Genomic DNA, 8388 nt, shown 5'->3' with positions numbered 1-8388 from the left:
ACATGAATACATATATAAATTATATATAAATATATATATAAAAAGCTAGCTGAATTCCCTAAAAGAGGATGAATGATCGACAGAATTTTAAAGAAAATTGAAATTCTTAATGCTTTGTTTTGCATAGAGTCAAACAATGCTTCTCAAATAGTTTGCAAATAAGCTCAACTGGAAGATGTACATTCCATTTTCTGCCCTGGATCTTTCCATAGGAATGAGTTGAATGTGAATACAAGTTTGAAACTTTAGGCAGTATTTTTTTTAAAGATTTATTTTATTTATTTGAAAGTCAGAGTTACAGAGAGAGGTAGAGACAGAGAGAGAGATCTTCCATCCACTTGTTCACTCCCCAGATGGCTACAACGGCTGAAGCTATGCCAATTTGAAGCCAGGAGCCAGGAGCTTCTTCCGGGTCTCCCATGTGGGTGCAGGGCCCCAAGGATTTGTGCCATCTTCTACTGCTATCACAGGCCATAGCAGAGAGCTGGATCAGAAGAAGAGCAGCCGGGACTAGAACCGGCATCCATATGGGATGCTGGCACTTCAGGCCAGAGCTTTAACCTGCTACGCCACAGTGCCGGTCCCTATAGGCAATATTGATGAAACAGTAATGCAACTGGTTATTTTTTGTGCTTTTTGTGCTTTTATTTGCTTGTTTAATTTTAGAGTTCTGTCCCAGTTTGCTGCATTGCCTGCTATTCAATCACATGCTTTGGTGTTTTTCAATTCAATACACACAGTTTTAGTGGAAAGGAGTAATTGTTGAAATATAGAAAGACATAAATTTTGGGGATATATGAAGACATTTTTTAAATAACGTACTACTTTTTCTCCTATGCATTGATTTTCAGTTAAATACCTTTGTTAAAAACCAAAGTTCCTTCTAGGAATTCAACCATGCCTTTAAGCAATATGCACCAAAATGAAGCCCAAAGGAATAATTTCAAGTTTTTTAACCTTAATTCTTATTTCCATGTGCTAGGGAGAATAAAGGAAAAATTCTTACTAAATAATTTTATGCAAATTCATAAAACTAGAACCCAAAAGAACCTTAAGAGCTCATTCAACTTCACATCGAGCTTCCCCCATACCTAGTTAGCATGATCTCTTACACCCTGACAGAAAGTACACATCCTTTATGAGTTAACAGCGCCATTCTCCAATCTGCCATTACTTAATTCTTACCTATTAAATAAAGTAAAGCAGAGTAAAATAAGAGGAAATATTTTTTAAAACACATATGTGAACAGCAGGCTTATTTTTACTTTATTATGTGATCTGTCAGTTGGAAAAACATATTCTTAAAACCAAAGGAAAGAGACTTATAAACTGTGGTATTTCCACATTTACCATCATGGTGCTTTTGTTGGAAACAGTTATTCCAGAAAATATTTGAAGACTGAGGAAAATCCTTTATTTATCTAAAGAAAAATAAATTGAGATCCCCCCAAAATCTTTGAAATTGAATTAAAATCAAGGGAAGCTTTTCATAAGGGTGAAAACTAAACCAGAAGTTGGCTTTGTGAAATGTTTATCATCAAATTTCCTGCAATATATTTTCTACCATTGCATATGTTTCTTCTGATAGTGAATGAGTAAGTTTGGACTCTTATTTATTAAAGCAGAAAGATATTTTATTCAAAGTTAATTCAGCGATAGGAAGTATTGAATTCATAGTTAATAATGCAAAATACAAACACATGCACATACATACACTTTGGAAAGATATAGAAGGTTTTAGATTTTTCCAAATTCAAGAGAATAAATTTTCTAAATTATAATTATGATGGACTAGTAATCAGAACTTCTTGGAGTGGGAAGCTTATATGTTAGAATATATAATTAATAAACATGCATTCAAAAGCACAGCTAATAATTGTTGAAAATGCATTATTTGTCCTTTTATTTTTTGGAATCTATTTCACTACACCTTAAAATATTTTAAATGATAAGTAGATAATAGACATATTTCCCTTCTGTCTCTACCAAATCAGTGAATTTATTAAGATTCTTATTAACCCAGCAATGTGCCTAATGAGAGCTGCATAGGATCATAATAATCTGATAATTTTAAACATTATGCATAATAATGATAACAAATAATTTCTTTGATAACCTGCTGTTTGGAAACTCTGGAATGAATATTTTTTTCAGTTCACTTGAAATCCTTATGATAATCCCACAGGTAAATATTATCATACCCATTTTACAGATAAGAAAACATCAATGAATACAAGTGGCTTCCCCAAATCATTTAGTGGGTTAGTGGCTGACTCAAATTCTGTATTCCATCCGCTATCCAGTGAAACTCCTATGGGCCATTCATCCATATTCCAAGCCAGAAAATGTTAACTGGAAGATCAGTATGGCTGTTTTGGGGTAAGTTTGAGATCTGACACGTTTGGTTGGAGTGCCCATAAGCTCCTTTTTCATGTCAGTGCAGTTTCTTGGGTTTTCTGTCACAGGTCTAGATTTTAACCTTGAACAATCAAAAAGCCCTATAAATTAAAGTAACACATAAAATAAAGTGACAATTGCAGTTTTATTCCCTCCAGCTGTGAGAAGATGCTGTATGTCAATGTCAACCATTCATCCTATTAATTAAAAATAAGAAACATCTACCATGTTTCAGTTCAGATCCTATCAAGTGTGCATGATGCCCTTTACATTACCTAGTCTATAAATAAAATGTGATGTTTATAGTGACTTGTTCCCATAGTGATAAAACAGCCTTCCCTTGAGTTGTCAAGGGGATGTGCAGTAGCCTAGCAAATTAGACAAGCACAGAAGATGTCCATCACACAATAGGTTTAAGAAAAGCCAGGATTATCTAATAAGAAATACTCTAGCTAAAAGTAGCACCAAGATTTTCAGAAGGTGAACATTTTGGTTTGGATAACCTGCTAGCATTTTTTCTTTGTGAAATTATAGAAAGCAAACCTGAGACAATGTGTACATCCAGTTAGCCAAATTATGTTCACATCAATGAGGACTCCTTTTTTTCCAGAGTAGGAAAGTTTTATTACATAAAGAGTAGAAGTTTAGTTTCAATGAATGAAGTTTACCAACAAATTTCTATCTGTTAATAAGATTTACTTTAAAACCTACAGAATCCTTAATTATGAAAAATATCAGGAAACTTGGTTCTTTGAGTGAGTCACAGAAAGAATAATGTGGAAAAACCAAAATTCATTGTCTCTCTTCTTTATTAAGAGTGTGAAATTAATGATAATGATTTTTTTCACTGTTAATCTTCTTGACATAATTCTTTCTTATAACTGCCAGGGTGGTTGGCACTTGCCCTTTCCTGCCCCATTACATTATGCTAGCATAATGCTTCAGTATGGCTGTTTTGGGGTAAGTTTGAGATCTGACACCTTTGTTGGAGTGCATATATATATGCAAATATCCCTCCTTGAACATCTTTGACATTAATAGGCAAATTGAAGCCATCAGATCAGAAAAAGCAAGAAAAAATGTTGTTGTTGTTGTTGTTTTATAGAAACAATGGTTACAGCAGCAAAGCTCTGATTAAATAGGAGAGGATCTGGGAGAGTCACACTCTTAAGCAAGTGCTGTGAGAAGATACCTGCAGTTCACATGAGCAGAAAAACAGAAGTAGGGAGATTACTCAGCTTTAATCCATGAAACCAGGAACAGAGGCCTGTCGAGTTAAAGCTAGAGCACTGTTACTTGCTGACCGAAAAAAGAAAGAAATCAGTGCTAACCCCTCAAACAACTATAGTAGCTAGGACTCCTCTTTGACTCACAATAGAAGCAAAACTTTCAACTTTCTGACATGGATCCTTTTCTGGGATTTTTTTTTTCTTTTTTCTTTTTTTTCTTTTTAGTGCTAGCATAATGTAATTCTTTTCATTTGTTAATTCCCTTTAGTTTTTGGTTTTTTTTTTTTTTTTTGACAGGCAGAGTTAGTGAGAGAGAGACAGACAGAGAGAAACGTCTTCCTTCCATTGATTCACCCCCAAAATGGCTGCTACAGCCGGCAGGCTGCGCCAATCCGAAGCCAGGTGCCAGGTGCTTCCTCCTGGTCTCCCCTGAGGGTGCAGGGCCCAAGGACTTGGGCCATCCTCCACTGCCTTCCTGGGCCACAGCAGAGAGCTGGACTGGAAGAGGAGCAACCGGGACTAGAACCCCGGCGTCATACGGGATGCCAGCGCCGCAGGCAGAGGATTAACCAAGTGAGCCACAGCGCCAGCCCCGGTATTTCTATTCTTAATATTTTGAGACAAAACCATACAATTTTTTGTAGAAGCTGTAGCATTTTACATTTCTACAAACAGTGTTCAAGTATTCCAATTTCTCACATCTTTGCCTGCCAACATTTCTCAGGTAAGAACAAAAGCTATTGCAAAAAAATTGTGAGTACTCAAAGTAAAATCTATAAAAATCATATTTAAATTTACATGACAGTATACCATTTCCCTTGGATATATTTTCCTTGGGTACTTTTAGCTTATTTTACATGGAATAATTTGCATAGCCCCATCTTCAATCTTTAAATAAGGTCAAGAAATACTGTTGGCAAATGTCCTTATATACCTCAATATTCTGTCTCTTTTGATTAACCACTTAAGGATATTTCAAATAACTTGGCAAGGTGATGGGCTCTTGTTATTTTTACTCACATATTCACCCTAAGTACAGAAGCTAAAGTGACTTTTACTTGTCAAAATAATTTCTGGCTTCACAGAAGATGGTGACTTCAAGGGATTGGAAATTTTAGACTGTAGATTCAAGCTTTACAAATATGTCAAGAGGGTTCTCTCAGCACAGAGACTAAAATCAGAGCAATTTAAAGAAGATTAACATGACCACTACACAAAAATGATATGCAAATCCATGAGGCATTTCATATTTTTATTCCAGCGTCCTACTAATGTGCACTCCGAGAGGCAGAAAGTGATGATGCTAGTATCTGGGTCCCTGCCACCCACATAGGAGACCCAGGATGAATTCCTAGCTTTGGCTTGGTCCAGCCTAACTGTTGTAAGGATTTGGAGAATGAATCAGGAGACAGAAGATCTCTTCAAGGAGAGCTGCTGAAGCAGGGAGAAGAAAAGGGAAATGAGATCAGAGAAAGGTCTTAAATAATGATGATATTCAGTTCTTCTTTCCTATCTCAACAAAAGTTACAGCCCAACCAATTTTCTCAGAAATGAGACCACCATTTTGGAATCTTCATTTACTTACTCATAGTCCTCTCTAAATCAAATGCCAATAACTTGAGACTTATCTTCACAGTCCTCATTTACTCTCCTCTATCAAAAGCACTGCCCTAGTTGAGGACACTGACATCATTTGAGTACTGTTGCTTAAAACTCCTTGCAAGAAACTATTGCAAGACCAATCCACTGCCTTTTTATTTATGATAGCATCATCGAATCTATTGAAAGTAAAAGAAAAATATATTCTATAACAGCATTTGATAGCTTTCTTTTTATATTCAAATCTAGAAATGTAGAAAATGTTGAATATATATGAATATAAATATATGTAAATATATATATATATATATATATAGCTGTCAGCTTTTCAGAAGAAAATTTTATGTTGCCTTAGAAAATCTCTCACAATTCAAAGTACCTCTGAGTAAACCTGGCCTAGCTAAAGCCTTTGATTTTCTGATTCTCTTTTTCTTATTGATCTCTTGACAGTTAAGGCTATAGATTTAGAATCTTAGTAATGCAAGTCTGAAGGCAGGGTAATTCACAGACACCTGGTCTCTATTTCCAAGGATATTAGATTGGTTGGGTTTCCTTATATTTTTCTTAGTAGAGTTTCATCAAGTGCTTATTAAATTCAAATCTCTTCTTTACTGGACATGTGTCCAATTACAAGCTGCATTACAAACACCTGTTTGGACTCTCTAAACATTCTACAGAGATGCTGAAAGTGTTTTCAGAATGAACAGAGATACAGACTGAAGTTTTCCCCATGAGTTATTCTCCAGAAAAACATATCTCCTCAGGCTGTGCATGTAACACTCGCCTTTCTTAAGCATCACTTTGGTCACACCCATCTGTATGCTGAGAAATACTCTCTTCTTTCTGAGTAAACCTAATTACTTGTATTTTTATAAAGGAAAGATTGATGGAAGTTCAAACAACAGTAAAATATCATAAGTGCATGAAAAGAGAGTCTTAAAGAAAAATCCCAGAAATTACAAACCCCACAGAAAAGTATGTTAGCTATACACATAACAATAAAACATAGGGGATAATGCAACAATGTTGATAACTACTCAATAGTTTGCAAATATCTTCTCCAGAAGGAATGATTTTGAAGGGCAGAACTGAAATTATAAACAGAGAATTGAAGTCTAGGCAGGAGAGAAGAATGTCATAGATCACATGGTTGTATTAAATGAGTTCAGATTCCCATCTCCAGGAAAAATCTATTTCATATTACAGTGGAAAATATGGGTTTTATTGCAAAAAAAAAAACAGCTGCCAGTAATATTCAGAAATCATAAAGAGGAATAAATTTTCCAGAAACCTAAAATTGAGCACGCATTGCCAGATAGTGGAAAAGGAGAACCACATACATATCTTATAAGTAATCTTGACACTAATGCTCAATTACAGAGAAATAGAATAATGGAAAATTGGTTAATCATATATTATGGTATGATTGTTGATATCTCCCCCAAATTTATATGTTGGAATCCAAGACTCAACAAAATAGGTGAGGCCTTGTGGGGAATGATTGAGTCATGAGGGCTCCATGGTCATGAACAGAATTGGTTTCCTTAAAAAAAGAGACTGCCGAGCACTCATTCTGCCATTTAAGAACACTAGACAGCACCATCTTGGAAGCAGAGAATGAGCCTTAGCAGATGCCAAATAGAGTAACTCTGTTCATCTATTCAGATGCAGAAAGTTTCACAAGCAGAATGTGGCATTTCTCCCAACCTGCAAGATAGAAGGGATCAGAGTGTGAATTGGGGCTGGAGAAGGCCCAAAGCTAGAAGGGACTGACTTTCCATAAAAAGGCTCTGACTGCCCTACCAGAAAGTGCCAATATACCAGTCAGGTTAACCCTCCTTTCTCTTTTGAGAGGACTAAGGATGGTGTGGAAGGACTGGAGAGCTTCCATCTCGGTGTCGCTTTCAATCTTCGTGTTTTATAACAAAGTTAAGCTATTTAGAACTAACTGTTAATGATTTTTATATTTCATACACTATGCATGCGTGCATTTCCTTCTGTCTTGATTACAATGAACACATTAAACTGTCTGTATGTGCATTTTTATATCCAATCTTCTTTCACATCTTATTTGGTTTATCTGTTCAAATAGAAATTTTAAAAGATCAGAACCAGGAATTTCGTAGTTTCCCACTAACAAGAATTATAGACAAGCCAGAACTAAAGAAATGCCTGGCAGATTTACTGAGAGATGATTTCAGAATGACACGAGTCCAAAAGGCAAAGCAAATTTTTCCCAGATTATAAAGGAGATTCTGCCATGGTTTCATGTCCCAGCTGGAAACATCATAGCCTGGCAGCAAACACAAAGAGCTGGACTGTGTACTCATCCTTAAAGGCATCATCTGCTATAAAGGAGCAAGCTCTCTACATTTCAAATCTGAATGCCCTCCTGAATGTAGCCTCTAGTCCTTTGCATGCAACCACCTGTAAAGATATCATTTGGAAATAGGCAAGTTCAGACCAACCATTTTAATTTTAACTAACATCAAAATTTAGTTCAGGCAGAAAATCATGCTTTTGAACTGCATGAACCATGTGATTAAAAACAAAGCAGCATGTGGCTCTCAAGTCTGATTCTGTTTTCTGCTGAGATCATTCTAATTTATCTCAATGTGTACTGTACCCTTTAAGAATGTGCAGTGCGTCATCATGCTCAGCACCGATTTGGTGGCCTCCTAAATGCTGTATTCTCTCATTATTCATGATAAATAATTTAGGAAGAGACACATTCTAGGATCTGTAATAATTCCTTGGTAAGTTGTTTGTATATTGGAACTCCTTCAACTATAACCTTTAAAAATATCACACTTGTATAGAAGGACACGATATTTTCAGAACTGGCATTATATTGGAAAACTAGACCTACTTTCGAACAAGACAGAAATAGCTACATGCTTCCATCACCTCGCAAAAAAAAAAAAAAAGTAAAATACCCATAATTCAGCATTTAACATGGAAGCCACCCAAATTAATTTAAGGAGATTATAATAATCTTCCATTTCTCTATGATGTAGAGGTCTCCTGAGCTATTTCCCGGACTTGATTGGGATTTCATTCAACCCAATTTGTCAGCTTTCTCTCTTATTCCTCATTAGGAGCTTGCTAATCCATCCATAAGCACAGTGAGAGAGACTTCTTGTTGCCATGGATTCCATGACTA

The 8388-nt window shown here is 35.8% G+C and overlaps 1 non-coding gene across 1 annotated transcript; it reads left to right on the top strand.

The window, feature by feature from the left end:
* Window positions 1-4777: 4777 nt before the first annotated feature.
* On the top strand, window positions 4778-4880 carry LOC133757231 (U6 spliceosomal RNA). Its single transcript, XR_009865607.1, has one exon. It is a non-coding gene; the product is annotated as a U6 spliceosomal RNA (small nuclear RNA).
* The last annotated feature ends 3508 nt before the right edge of the window (window positions 4881-8388 follow it).

Source organism: Lepus europaeus, chromosome 3 (assembly GCF_033115175.1).
Source record: "Lepus europaeus isolate LE1 chromosome 3, mLepTim1.pri, whole genome shotgun sequence".
NCBI classification, from domain to species: Eukaryota; Metazoa; Chordata; class Mammalia; order Lagomorpha; family Leporidae; genus Lepus; species Lepus europaeus.
This window is presented reverse-complemented; position numbering and strand designations above follow the sequence as displayed.